The sequence below is a fragment of the Somniosus microcephalus genome, chromosome 10 (assembly GCF_052327205.1).
Source record: "Somniosus microcephalus isolate GS21.2 chromosome 10, FLI_Smic_1.0, whole genome shotgun sequence".
Taxonomy (NCBI): Eukaryota; Metazoa; Chordata; class Chondrichthyes; order Squaliformes; family Somniosidae; genus Somniosus; species Somniosus microcephalus.
This window is the reverse complement of record NC_140996.1, coordinates 78,264,242-78,279,712: the sequence shown is the minus strand read 5'-3', so window position 1 is coordinate 78,279,712 and position 15,471 is coordinate 78,264,242.

The window sequence follows — 15,471 nt, the reverse complement described above, 5'->3', positions numbered from 1 at the left end:
CTTGCGCCACTCGCCCGGCACTATGGGATGAGGCACTCCCATGGACGTGTCGCACAAAAGGGTGGTTCCTGCTGAGTGGAACTGAATGTCAGCGACTTGCCAACTGGAAGGCGTGGTCCGGTACGCTTGAACTTCGGGGTCAGCCAACTGCTCTTCCGCTAAGCCAGCGAAATCGACGCCCAGGTTAACTGCCAGGACAGGAGCGCGGGAGAGGCAATCGGCCACGAGATTGTCCTTGCCCGAGACGTGTCGTAGATCGGTGGTGAATTCCGAAATGAAGGTGAGGTGGCGCTGTTGCCGCGCTGACCAAGGTTCAGACGTTTTGGCCATGGCAAACGTGAGTGGTTTGTGGTCCACAAACGCGGTGAACGGGCGTCCTTCTAGCAGAAAGCGAAAATGTCGAATAGCCAAGAACAGGGCGAGCAACTCCCTATCGAACGTGCTGTACTTGCGTTCATTCTTGCGTAGTTGGCGGCTGAAAGAGGCCAGCGGCTGCCAAGTCCTGTCTACCCACTGCTCCTGCACCGCTCCAATGGCGTAGTCCGAAGCATCCATCGTGAGAGCGATGGTTGCACCTGGAATAGGGTGTGCCAGCATGGTTGCATCTGCCAGTGCTGCTTTGGTATCCAGGAAGGCCTGGTCCATCTGGGGAGTCCAGTTGATGAGGTCTTTGCCAGATTTCCCTTTCAGTGCTTCATACAGCGGTTGCATCAACTGCGCTGCCTTGGGGACAAAACAATGGTAAAAATTAACCATCCCCAGGAATTCCTGCAAGGACTTAACAGCGAGGGGACGTGGAAAAGCTGTAACAGCCTCGACCTTGGTGGCTAGTGGAACGGCGCCGTCCGATGTTATCCTGTGCCCCAGGAAATCGCTGCTGGTGAGACCGAATTGGCATTTGGCCGGGTTGACAATGAAGCCATGCTGGCTTAACCGAGTGAAGAGCTGGCGTAGATGTAACAAGTGCTCCTTGGGGTTCTTGCTAGCGACGAGTATATCGTCCAGATATACAAAAAGGAAAGGCAAATCCCGTAAAACAGAGTTCATGAGCTGCTGGTAAGCCTGCACTGCATTTTTTAACCCGAAAGGCATTCTGAGAAATTCAAAAAGGCCAAAAGGTGTGATGACCGCTGTCTTGGGAACATCTTGGGGGTGCACCGGGACCTGGTGATACCCACGGACGAGATCCACCTTTGCAAATATTGAGTTTCCAGCCAAATGTGCTGAGAAATCCTGGATATGAGGTATGGGATACCTGTCAGGAGTCCTGGCATCATTTAGTCATCTGTAGTCACCGCAAGGCCGCCACCCTCCACCTGGTTTGGGAACGATATGCAGTGGAGAGGACCAAGGACTGTCGGAGCGTCGGACGATCCCGAGGCGCTCCATTGTTTGGAATTCGGCTTTAGCCGCCGCGAGTTTGCTGGGTTCTAACCTGCGTGCCTGGGTGTAAACCGGTGATCCATTCGCGGTGATATGGTGTACCACACCATGTTTCGTGACTGCTGCTGAGAAGGTAGGCCGGGTGAGCTCTGGAAACTCGCTGAGTAGGCATGTAAACCCGTCTTCCGAACCAAGTAGGGTGAGCATTTGGCTCATTAATTCCGAAGGCTTTGAGTCCCCGATGCCTGGCATGGCAATGAGCCTGTGTGCGCGCTCTGATTTGTTAAGGCCAAATATTTGCAGTAAACGAGCTTTGAGAGCCTCATACTTGCCCTCGTCTGGTGGACTGCTCATTAGGCTGACAACCCTCGAGGCTGTGGCGCTGTCGAGAGCGGAGACCACGTAAAAATAACGGGTCAAATCCGCTACGATCTCCCACAGGTGAAACTGTGCTTCCGTCTGTAGGAACCAAGATTCTGGTTGCTGCTCCCAGAACTGAGGCAATTTGGGGGCGATGGCATTTGTGCTCATGTTGAATTCTCTTCAAAGTTTGTTCGACGAGATCGGGGTCACCAATGTAGGAACAGAGGTTCCTAACTAAATAATTCAGCTCAACTCGATGGATTAAAAGACTGGAATTTAATAACAACGAAGTTTGCTGGATGTTACAAGGAGGAAATCAAAACACATTCGTTCAAGATGTCAGGTAGTCGAAGACTGCTGGAAAGTTCTCTAAGCTGACGTCATGCCGTCCCCACGTTCTTCGTGCCACTGGCGGTCACGTGATCGACGTCATGACGTCATCACACAGGATAAAGGCAAACACACACTGTAAAGGTAACAATCAGTTTAAAGGTGCAGTCCCTGGCTGCACTATAATACAATTAAGGGGATTATACTAAAGTACACTGAGTCTCTTGTGGCTCCTCCACACTACTGAATTTCTAGGCCTTCGATTGCCATCTTAAATAGCAGCTAGCTGGGACACCAAACACACTGGATTCTCTTAAAGAGAAAACAGGATTTTCCCTCCAAAATTCATGCTGTAAAGGAGCATCAATCTAATATATTTTACACATTGCTACTAAAAGACCAGTTGACATCAAGATTAATCATTCAAAGCAGTAAAATGTAATAAAGGGAAAACAAGAAAATAGGCGAAATTAGATTGATAGTGACAGACAGGATAACTGAGTGTAACGCTCATATGCTTTGCAATTATGTAATTTTTATATACTGTGAGGATGACATTGCATCATTACCAATTACTGAATTTAAAAAAATATATGTTTGAAAAGAAAGTTCAAAGTACAAACATTGTAAGCTCACCTCAGACAATGACAGTGCAGTTAAACTGTGGGACCCCTGTCTCAGACAGATACACAGGACGATGCACAGTTGGCAGACTAGGGATATACTGCTGCTTATAGTGCTGCACACTGACCTTAAATGTAAATGCAGCTTCACAGTCTTCCATTCCCCGGTCATTTCATTTTTAATATAAAAGAGAGCTTGTCACTCCGCACCAAGCATAAAAATGATCCAAAAGTACACTAGCAAAGTGTTCAGGTAGGTAAATGGAACAGCTGGGAACCTTTCAATAGGCGGGTTTCCAATATTATTTATATCCCATGATTGGCCATACCTCATTAATGGGGGGCTCTTACCAAGTATGGGCTGGTGGCAAGGACCCTCATGCACTACATAGAAACATAGAAACATTGAAGATAAGAGCAGGAGTGGGCCATTCGGCCCTTCGAGTCTGCTCCACCATTTAATGAGATCATGGCTGATCATCCAGATTCAGTACCCTGTCCCTGCTTTCTCCCCATATCCCTTGATCCCTTCAGCCTTAAGAAATATATTTAACTCCTTCTTGAATATATTTAATGAATTGGCCTCAACTGCCTTTTGTGGTAGAGAATTCCACAGGTTCACCACTCTCTGGGTGAAGAAATTCCTCCTCATCTCTGTCCTAAATGGCTTACCCCTTATCTTTAGACTGTGACTCCTGGTTCTGGACTCCCCCGCCATCGGGAACATCCTTCCTGCATCTAGTCTGTCTAGTCCTTTTAGAATTTTATAAGTTTCAATGAGATCCCCTCTCATCTTCTAAACTCCAGCGAATATAAGCCCAATCGACCCAATCTCTCTTCATACGTCATTCCTGCCATCCCAGGTATCAGTCTGGTGAATCTTCGCTGCACTCCCTCCATGGCAAGAACATCCTTCCTCAGATAAGGTGACCAAAACTGCACACAATACTCAAGGTGTGGTCTCACCAAGGCCCTGTACAACTGCAGCAAGACATCCTTGTTCCTGTACTCGAATTATCTCGCTACGAAGGCCAACATACCATTTACCTTCTTAACCGCCTGCTGCAGCTGCATGCTTACCTTCAGTGACTGGTGCACAAGGACACCCAGGTCTCATTGCATTTCCCCTTCTCCCAATCTATCGCCATTCAGATAATAATCTGCCTTCCTGTTTTTGCCACCAAAGTGGATAACCTCACATTTATCCATGTAATATTGCATCTGCCATGCTTCTGCCCAATCACCCAACCTGTCCAAATCATCCAGGAGTTTCTCAGCATCCTCCTCACAGCACACATGCCCATCCAGCTTTGTGTCCTCTGCAAATTTGGAGATATTACATCTAGTTCCCTTGTCTAGATCATTAATATATATTGTGAATAGCTGGGGTCCAAGGACTGATCCCTGCGGTACCCCACTAGTCACTGCCTACCACTCAGAAAAAGACCCGTTTATTCCAACTCTTTGCTTTCTGTCTGCCAACCAGTTTTCTATCCAATTCAATACCTTGCCCCCAATCCCATGTGCCTTAACTTTACACATTAATCTCTTATGCGGGACCTTATCGAAAGCCTTCTGAAAGTCCAAATATACCACATCCACTGGTTCTCCCTTATCTATTTTACCAGTTACATCCTCAAAAAATTCCAGTAGATTAGTCAAGCACGATTTACCTTTTGTAAATGCATGTTGACTTTGTCCGATCCTGTCACTGTTTTCCAAGTGCTCTGCTATTACATCTTTTATAATGGACTCTAGCATTTTCCCCTCTACCGATGTCAGGCTTACTGGTCTGTAATTCCCTGTTTTCTCCCTACCACCTTTTTTGAACAGTGGGGTAACATTAGGTTCCCTCCAATCCATGGGTACTGTTCCAGATTCCATCGAATGTTGGAAGATGTTCAACAATGCATCTACTATTTCTAGGGGCACTTCCTTAAATACCCTAGCATGTAGATTATCAGGCCCTGGGGATTTATCGGCCTTCAGTCCCATCAATTTCCTTAACACTATTTCCTTACAAATACTGATTTCTTTCAGTTCCTCCCCTTCATCAGACTCTATGTTCCCCGACATCTCTGGGAGTTTATTTGTGTCCTCCTTTGTGACGGCAGAACCAAAATATGTATTTAATTGGTCAGCCATTTCTTTGTTCCCCATTATGAATTCCCCTGATTCTGACTGCAAGGGACCTATGCTTGACTTCCCCAACTTTTTCTCTTCACATATCTATAAAAGCTTTTACAGTCAGTTTTTATGTTCCATGCAAGCTTACTCTCATATTCTATTTTCCCCTTCTTAATTAATCCCTTTGTCCTCCTTTGTCGAATCCTAAACTGCTCCCAATCCTCAGGTTTACTGCTTTTTCTGGCCAATTTATATGTCCTCTCCTTGGATCTTATGTTATCCCTAATTTCTCTTGTTAGCCACGGTTGAGTCACCTTTTTTGTTTAATTTTTATGCCAAACTGGGATGAACAAATTCTGTAGTTCATCCATGCGATCTTTAAATGTTTGCCATTGCCTATCCACCGTCAACCCTTTGAGTGACATTCCCCAATCAGTCCTACCCAACTCGCGCCTCAGACCATCATAGTTTCCTTTATTTAAATTCAGGACCCTCGTCTCTGAGTCAACTACTTCATTTTCCATCTTAATGAAGAATTCTATCATATTATGATCGCTCTGACCCAAGGGGCCTTGCACAACAAGATTGCTAATTAATCCTTTCTCATTACATAATACCCAGTCTAAGATGGCCTGATCTCTAGTTGGTTCCTCGACATATTGGTCCAGGAAACCATCCCGTATGCACTCCAGGCATTCCTCCTCCACAGTATTGTTACTAATTTGCTTACCCAATCTATATGTAGATGAAAGTCACCCATGATAACTACTGTGGCCTTATTGCATGCGTCCCTAATTTCCTGTTTAATGCCATCCCCAACATCAACATTACTGCTTGGGGGTCTGTATACAACTCCCACTAACGTTTTCTGCCCCTTGGTATTTCTCAGATCTACCCATACAGATTCTACATCATCATAGCTAATATCCTTCCTTACTATTGTGTTAATCTCCTCTTTAACTAGCAATGCTACCCCACCTCCTTTTCCTTTTTGCCTGTCTTTCCTGAATATTGAATACCCCTGGATGTTGAATTCCCAGCCTTGCTCACCCTGGAGCCATGTCTCCATAATCCCAATTATATAATATCTGTTTACATCTATCTGCACAGCTAATTCATCCACCTTATTATGAATACACCTCACATTAAGACACAAAGCCTTCAGGCTTGTTTTCTTAACACTCTTAGACCTTTTAGAATTATTATTTACTGTGGCCATGTTTGATTTAAACCCTTGATTTCTCTGACTGCCACTTTTGCTTTTCTCCTTCCTGTCTTTTGCTTCTATCCTTGCTTCCCTTTCCTCTGTCTCCCTGCACAGGTTCCCAACCCCCTGCCATTTTACTTTAAACCCTCCCCCAGAGCACTAGCAAACACTCCCCCTAGGACATCGGTCCCGGTCCTGCCCAGGTGCAAACCATCCAGTTTGTACTGGTCCCACCTCCCCCAGAACCGGTTCCAATGTCCCTGGAATTTGAATCCCTCCCCCTTGCACTATTCCTCTAGCCACGTATTCACCTGAAATATCCTTCTATTCCTACTCTGACTAGCACGTGGCACTGGTAGCAATCCTGAGATTATTACTTTTGAGGTCCTATTTTTTAATTTACCTCCTAACTCCTTATATTCAGCTTTTAGGGCCTCATCCCGGTTTTTACCTATATCGTTGGTACCTATATGCAGCACGACAATTGGCTGTTCACCCTCCCTCTCCAGAATGCCCTGCAGCCGCTCGGAGACATCCTTGACCCTTGCACCAGGGAGGCAACATACCATCCTCAAGTCTCGTTTACAGCCACAGAAACACCTATCTATTCCCCTTACAATAGAATCCCCTATCACTATCGCTCTCCCACTCTTTTTCCTCCTGTCCTGTGCAGCAGAACCACCCATGGTGCCAGGAAGTTGGCTGCTGTTGCCTTCCCCCGATAAGCCACCTCCCTCAACAATATCCAAAATGGTATATCTGTTTGAAAGGGGGGACCCCTGCACTACCTGCCTGTGCCTACTACTCTGCCTGGTGGTCACCCATTCCCTTCCTGCCTGTGCAGCCTTTACCTGCGGTGTGACCAACTCCCTAAACGTGCTTTCCATGATATCCTCAGCACACATTGGGTGATTATCCAGTATGTGTTGCCGAGAGGCAAGATTCCCCATCACAGCACATACTCAAGATCAGGTCTTACAAGGAATATGATTAATGTTGCCTGGATTTTCAGAATATATCGGCCTAGAAATTGGTTGATGCCACTCCCATTTTACAGGCATAAAACAAGCATTAAAGCATCCACTATTACTCTAAATCTATGCCCCCTGGATATTAACCCTTCTGCTAAGGGAAATAGCTCCTTCCTATCCATTCTATTTAGGCCCCTCATAATTTTGTACACCTCAATTAGGTCACCCCTCAACCTCCTCTGCTCTAAAGAAAACAACCCTAGCCTATCCAATCTTTCCTCGTAGCTAAAATTTCCCAGCCCAGACAACATCCTCGTAAATCTCCTCTGCACCCTCTCTAGTGCAATCACATCCTTCCTGTAATGTGGTGACTGCACAAAGTAGTCTAGCTGCAGCTTAACTAGTGTTTTATACAGTTCAAGCATAACCTCCCTGCTCTTATATTCTATACCTCGGCTAATTTACTTTTTTATTCATTTATGGAATATGGGCATCGCTGGCAAGGCCAGCATTTATTGCCCATCCCTAATTGCCCTTGAGAAGGTGGTGGTCAGCCGCCTTCTTGAACCGCTGCAGTCCGTGTGGTGAAGGTACTCCCACAGTGCTGTTAGGTAGGGAGTTCCAAGATTTTGACCCAGCGACGATGAAGGATCGGCGATATACTTCCAAATCAGGATGGTGTGTGACTTGGAGTGGAACTTGGAGGTGGTGGTGTTCCTATGCGCCTGCTGCCCTTGTCTTTCTAGGTGGTAGATGTCATAGGTTTGGGAGGTGCTGCTGAAGAAGCCTTGGCGAGTTGCTGCACTGCATCTTGTAGATGGTACACACTGCAGCCACGGTACACCGGTGGTGGTGGGAGTTAATTTTTAAGGTGGTGAATGGGGTGCCAGTCAAGCGGGTTGCTTTGTCCTGGATGGTGTCGAGTTTCTTGAGTATTGTTGGAGCTGCACTCATCCAGGCAAGTGGAGAGAATTCCATCATACTCCTTACTTGTGCCTTGGTGGAAAGATTTTGGGGAGTCAGGAGATGAGACACTCACCGCAGAATACCTAGCCCCTGACCTGTTCTTTTTGCCACAGTATTTATGTGGCTGGTCCAGTTAAGTTTGTGGTTAATGGTGATCCCCAGGATGTTGATGCTGGGGGATTAGGTGATGGTAATGTGAAGGAATAGCCATATTCAGAAAAATACATCATCCTATGAATAGAATTCTGACTTTATTAAACATGACAAACTGGGTTTGAAAATCTAAAAGCCTCATTAATCTAAAGCTTTAAATGGCATACAGGCTTTTGAGATAAGATAAGATGTTAACACTGAGCTGTAAACACCATACAGGCTTTTGAGATAAGATAAGTTGTTGACACTGAAACAATAGCCCTATTGAAGCAGAGGGTTAGAGCTTCCAGAAAGTCTGAGCTTTGGAGAGAAAACAATGGAATGCCCCGTTAAAAGTGTCATAAACCAACACTTCAGGAAAGAAACACATAAAATTAAAGAAACATGTGCCTTTGTAAAAATAACATCAAATGAAACACAGGAGACACCAGCTATTACATTGTTTTTGTGTTAAACTTGGAACACCTAGGAGACACAAAGGGGGAGAAATTAGGTATGTAGCGCCACCTATTAGCACCTAAAGAGGGTAGTCAGTGGTTGTAGCGCCACTGGCGGCGCCTTCCACGATATTCAGTGGGGGCGCTAATGGTGGCGTTAGCCTGTTGCGCTGCGCCGCCACCGATGATGTCATCGGTGTGTGCAGCGCCCCATTAGTGCCCCGATCGCGATATTTGGTAGCGAACGCTGCTGTAGCGCCGTTCGCTACCTGTGCCCGGTTCACGGGGCCTTGCTGTGCCGGCAGTGGCACAAGTTAAGGTGGAGGTGCGGGGAGGCCGCCTTTTTCGGCGGCCACCTGCCAGCACCTCCGTCCCCGGCCTCCTGACCGCCCCCCCCCCGCGGCATTGCCGGCTGTTTCCTGAGAACCCGCCACTTCTCCTCGGTGCCGGGCTCTTTTGCCAGCACTCGCGATCGGGGATCGCGCTGTTGCAGGCCCCTCCCCCTTAACAATGGGAGGAAAGCCTGCAGTACCGCAGCGTGCCGTGCCGCAGTGTGCGGCGCTGCAGCACGTTGCGCTGCGATATTCAGTTTCAGCGCCCTAAGAGGGACGCGGAGCACCTCGAGCCTTGCCTCGTCTCCCTCTAGGTGCACTGAAACTGAATTTCTGACGTTCGTTAATGCTCCGAACGCTGTGCAAAAATCAGCGCCCAGGCGAACTTGGCGCCACTTTGGCGCCTCAACCCAATTTCTAGGCCAAAGTCTGTAATACAACCAGCTGAGGTAAATAAGAATTGTATAGATCACCCTAGTTGAGGTGTTTTTAATTTACACATTGTAAAAAGATACAAAGATAAGTCCTTCGTAACAGTGGCATCAAATAGAACCACCGCTGTCACATTGTTTTTATGATAAGTTTTTGAACACCTAAAGGAGAGACACGAGTCTGAATGATACAAGCTGAACTGACTGTAAGAATAGCAGGGGTCAACAGAAAAATGACTAGAGATAATTAGCTTACATCAGCAGAAAACTTCAAAGGACATACCACTGAAAAAAGGGTATAAAAATATAGAACTTTCAAATAGGATGTAGGGTCAAAGCGATTCTCGGCTTCAGAGGCTCTCTAAGCCTACAACTCTTTGAGTCTCGGGTATCAAATGTATTTGATTTTGGTGGATATCCTGGAATAAGACTAAGTAAGAAATGTAAAAATGTAACAACGTTAATATTTGAGAATAAGGATCTCTGAGAATAAGAATTGTAAGCTATTTGTTTTTGGAACTGTTTAAAGTTGCAATTGAATCACCAGCTGTAATTACATGTCGGTTCTTTAATAAATCTATATATTTTTAGAATTATCTCACATAGTACTTCTGTATCAAACTCGCAAACTCAATCTCTGTACACTCTTTGGTGAGGAGTTTCAGAATTCTGGGGGAGCTTTCTGGATCCTCATAATACCCGGAAGGTTACAGTCTAGTTAAACTTATTAAAAGTGCTATCTGGAGGACGGTAACATCTTCAGGTCATTCCTTTCCTTTAGGGAGAGATAGTCTGGACCTTTAGAGCCAATTAAGCATCTTTTAGGATTCGGTTATCTCTAACTTTAGTTGAAGGTGAACGTCTGGGGAATACGCCAGATCTGGGGTAGCCCGAAAAGGGCTAGGACTAGTAATTATCCCTTCAGTAATGCCGTTAAATGTCAAGGAGTGGTGGTTAGGCTCTCGCTTGTTGGAGATAGCCATTGCCTGTCACTTGTGTGGCGTGAATGTTACCTGTCACTTATCAGCCCAAGCCTGAATGTCGTCCAGGTCTTGATGCATGCGGGCATGGACTGCTTCATTATCTGAGGAGTTGTGAATGGCACTGTAGACTGTGCAGTCATCACCGAACATCCCCATTTCTAACCTTTTGTTGGAGGGAAGGTCATTGATGAAGCAGCTGAAGGTGGTTGGACCTAGGACATTGCCCTGAGGAACTCCTGCAGCAATGTCGTGGGGCTGAGATGGTTGGCCTTCAACCACCACAACCATCTTCCTTTGTGCTGGTAGGACTCCAGCCAGTGGAGAGATTTCACCCCAATTCCCATTGACTTCAATTTTACTAGGGCTCCTTGATGCCACATTTGGTCAGATTCCCTTGATGTCAAGGGAAATCACTCTCACCTCACCTCTGGAATTCAGCTCCTTTGTCCATGTTTGGACCAAGGTTGTAATGAAGTCGGGAGCCGAGTCATCTTGGCAGAACCAAACTGGGCATCAGTGAGTAGGTTATTGGTGAATAAGTGCCGCTTGATAGCACTGTCGATGACACCTTCAATTACTTTGCTGATGATTGAGAGTAGACTGACGGGACGGTAATTGGCGGGATTGGATTTGTCCTGCTTTTTGTTGTCAGGACATATCTGGGCCGTTTTCCACATTGTCGGATAGATGCCAGTTTTGCAGCTGTAATGGAACTGCTTGGCTAGAGGCGGAGCTAGTTCTGGAGTACAAGTCTTCAGCACGATAGCCAGGATGTTGTCGGGGCCCACAGACTTTGCTGTATCCAGTGTGCTCAACCATTTCTTGATATCACGTGGAATGAATCGAATTGGCTGAAGACTGGCTTCTATGATGCTGGGAACCTCAGGAGTAGGCCAATATGGATCATCCACTCAGCACTTCTGGCTGAAGATGGTTGCAAATGCTTCAGCCTTGTCTTTTGCTCCACCATCATTGAGGATGGGGATATTCATGGAGCCTCCTCCTCCTGTTAGTTTTTTAATGGTCCACCACTGTCCAATAAAGGCAAGTATCCCGTATGCCTTCTTAACCATGTTATCTACCTGTCCTGCTACCTTCAGGGATCTGTGGACATGCACTCCAGTCCCTCTGATCCTCTGCATTTCTCAGTGTACTACCATTTATTCTGTAGAATCTCTTAAAAGGTTTTTTAAAATTCATTGATGGGATGTGGGCGTCGCTGGCTAGGCCTGCATTTAGTGCCCATCCCTAATTGCCCTTGAGAAGATGGTGGTGAGCCGCCTTCTTGAACCGCTGCAGTCCATATGGTGTAGGTACACCCACAATGCTGTTAGGAAGGGAGTTCCAGGATTTTGGCCCAGCGACCATGAAGGAACGGCGATACAGGTCCAAGTCAGGATGGTGTGTGGCTTGGAGGGGAACTTGTAGGTGGTGATGTTCCCATGCGTCTGCTGCCCTTGTCCTTCTAAGTGGTAGAGGTCGCGGGTTTGGAAGGTGCTGTTGAAGGAGCTTTGGCGAGTTGCTGCTGTGCATCTTGTAGATGGTACACACTGCAGCCACAGTGCGCCGGTGGTGGAGGGAGTGAATGTTGAAGCTGGTGGATGGAGTGCCAATCAAGCGGGCTGCTTTATCCTGAATGATGTCGAGCTTCTTGAGTGTTGTTGGAGCTGCACTCATCCAGGCAAGTGGAGAGTATTCCATCACACTCCTGACTTGTGCCTTGTAGATGGTGGAAAGGCTTTGGGGAGTCAGGAGGTGAGACACTCACCACAGAATTCCCAGCCTCTGGCCTGCTCTTGTAGCCACAGTATTTATATGGCTGGTCCAGTTCAGTTTCTGATCAATGGTAACCCCCAGGGTGTTGATAGTGGGGGATTCAGCGATGGTAATGCCATTGAATGTCAAGGGGAGATGGTTAGAGTCTCGCTTGTTGGAGATGGTCATTGCCTGGCACTTGTGTGGTGCGAATGTTACTTGCCACTTGTCAGCCCAAGTCTGAATGTTGTCCAGGTCTTGCTGCATATGGACACGGACTGCGTCAGTATCTGACGAGTCTTGAATGGCGCTGAACAGTGTGCAATCATCAGCAAACATCCCCACTTCTGACCTTATGATGGAGGGAAGGTCATTGATGAAACAGCTGAAGATGGTTGGGCCTAGGACACTGCCCTGAGGAACTCCTGCAGTGATGTCATGTGATTGAGATGAATGACCTCCAACAACCACAGCCAACTTCCTTTGTGCTAGGTATGATTCCAACCAATGGAGAGTTTTCCCCTTGATTCCCATTGACTTCAGTTTTGCTAGGGCTCCTTGATGCCACACTCGATCAAATGCTGCCTTGGTGTCAAGGGCAGTCACTCTCACCTCACCTCTTGAGTTCAGCTCTTTTGTCCATGTTTGGACCAAGGCTGTAATGAGGTCAGGAGCTGAGTGGCCCTGGCGGAACCCAAACTGGGCGTCAGTTAGCAGGTTATTGCTGAGTAAGTGCCGCTTGATAGCACTGTCGACGACACCTTCCATCACTTTGCTGATGATTGAGAGTAGACTGATGGGACGGTAATTGGCTGGGTCGGATTTGTCCTGCTTTTTATAGACACGACATACTTGGGCAATTTTCCACATTGCCGGGTAGATGCCAGTGTTGTAGCTGTACTGGAACAGCTTGGCTAGGGGCGCAGCTAGTTCTGGAGCACAAGTCTTCAGTACTATTGCCGGAATGTTGTCAGGGCCCATAGCCTTTGCAGTATCCAGTGTCTTCAGCCGTTTCTTGACATCACGTGGAGTGAATTGAATGGGCTGAAGACTGGCATCTGTGATGCTGGGGACCTCAGGGGGAGGCCGAGATGGATCATCCACTCGGCACTTCTGGCTAAAGATAGTTGCAAATGCTTCAGCCTTGTCTTTTGCACTCACGTGCTGGGCTCCACCATCATTGAGGGTGGGGATATTTTTGGAGTCTCCTCCTCCTGTTAACTGTTTAATTGTCCACCACCACTCACGACTGGATGTGGCAGGACTGCAGAGCTTTGATTTCATCTGATGGTTGTGAGATCGCTTAGCTCTGTCTATCGCATGTTGCTTCCGTTGTTTGGCATGCAAGTCGTCCTGTGTTGTAGCCTCACCAGGTTGACACCTCATTTTTCGGTATGCCTGGTGCTGTTCCCGGCATGCTCTCCTGCACTCTTCATTAAACCAGGGTTGATCTCCCGGCTTGATGGTAATGGTAGAGTGAGGGATATGCCGGGCCATGAGGTTACAGATTGTGGTTGAATACAATTCTGCTGCTGCTGATGGCCCACAGCACCTCATGGATGCCCAGTTTTGAGTTGCCAAAGTAGAAAAGTCACCCGGTCCAGAATGGATGGATCCGAGGTTGCTGAGCGAAGTAAGGGTGGAAATTCCAAAGGTTTTGGCCACAATCTTACAATCCTCCTTAGATATGGGAGTGGTGTCAGGGGACTGGAGAATTGTGCATGCTACACCCCTGTTTAAAAAAGGGGAGAGGGATAAACCCGGCAATTGTAGGCCAATCAGCCTAATGTTGGTGGCAAGGATACTTTTAGAGACATTAATCCGGGACAAAATGAATTGGCACTTGGAAAAATATAGGTTCATGTAGCCAGCATGGCTTTGTAAAAGGCAAATCATGTTTGACTAACTTGATTGATTTCTTTGATGAAGTAACAGAAAGGGCGAATGAGGGTAGTGGGGTTAATGTTGAGTATATGAACATTCAAAAGGTGTTTGATAAATTACCACATAATAGACTTCTTAGCAAAATTGAAGTCCATAGGATTGAAAGGACAATGGCTGCACGGATGGAATGGTAGCATAGTGGTAATGACACTGGGCTAGTAATCCAGAGGCCTGGACTAATGATCCAGCAAATGTGAGTTTCAAATCCCATCCACAATAGCTGGGGAATTTAAATTCAGTTAATTAAACAAATCTGGAATAAAAAGCTAGCATCATTAATGGTAACCATGAAACTATTGGATTGTCGTAAAAACCCATCTAGTTCACTAATGTCATTTAAGGGATGGAAACCTGCCATCCTTACCTGGTCTGACCTATATATGGCTCCAGATCCACAGCAATGTGGTTAACTGTCCTCTGAAATGGCCTAGCAAGCCACTCAGTTTTAACAAAGCGCTACAAAACACAATGGCCCAGAAATTCGGGTTAGGGGCTTCCCGTGGGTGCAAGCCCCCGACCTACACTTACCTAGCGTGCCGGCAGTTGAGCTCTGGGCCTGCGTAAAATTCCTCTCCGGGGCCTGGCCCAGAGGCCGGCGCGCTGTGCTGGCTTGTCCCAGGGGCGTAGTTAGTATGATGCATCCCCTGGGATCACGTGAGCCATGGGCAGCCAATCGGAGGAGGGAAAAGCCCATTCATAAGATTGACAGAAAGACCTGTCAAAACGTATGAATGCTGAGGGCCCAAAACAGTAGTTAACCTTCAAATACATTAAAAAAGAAAATCACACTTTTAAAATAAACTATAAATTACATTAAATAACAATTTTAAACAATAATTTAAATTTTTGAAAAAAATAATTTTATAAAAAAACGGGGCTAAAAATAAACTTACCTTGCTTTAAAGTATTTAAAAATAATAAACCTGTGGAAAAAATGTTTTAATTTTAATTAATTGACCACTTACCTTTTAAAATGCAGGCCTTACGCCTGGTTTTTACATTTCTAAAATCTAAAGACCTACCCTCACGGAAAAACCTGTAAAAAAAACGTAAGTTCAAAGCGCACGCGCAGACTCCCGCACGCACGCGTTTGACCTCTGAACCCCTTCGTTCAGAGGATCGGAAGTGCCGGTTTCCCACGCATGCGTAGTGCATGCAAGAAACCGGCACTTCCATCGGGTCCACGCGTGAGTACCCCGTGCGTACTCACGCGTTGGGACCCGAATTTCTGGGCCATTAATAAGAATGAAACTGGATGGACTGCCCGGCAACGGCTATGGACACGGCAACAGCACACCCAGCCCAGCCAACCCTGCAAAGTCCTCCTCACCAACATCTGGGGACTTGTGCCAAAATTGGGAGAGCTGTATTGGCAGAGCTTTCCACAGACTAGTCAAGCAACAGCCTGACATAGTCATACTCACAGAATCATATCTTTCAGCCAATATCCATATCTCCTCCATCAC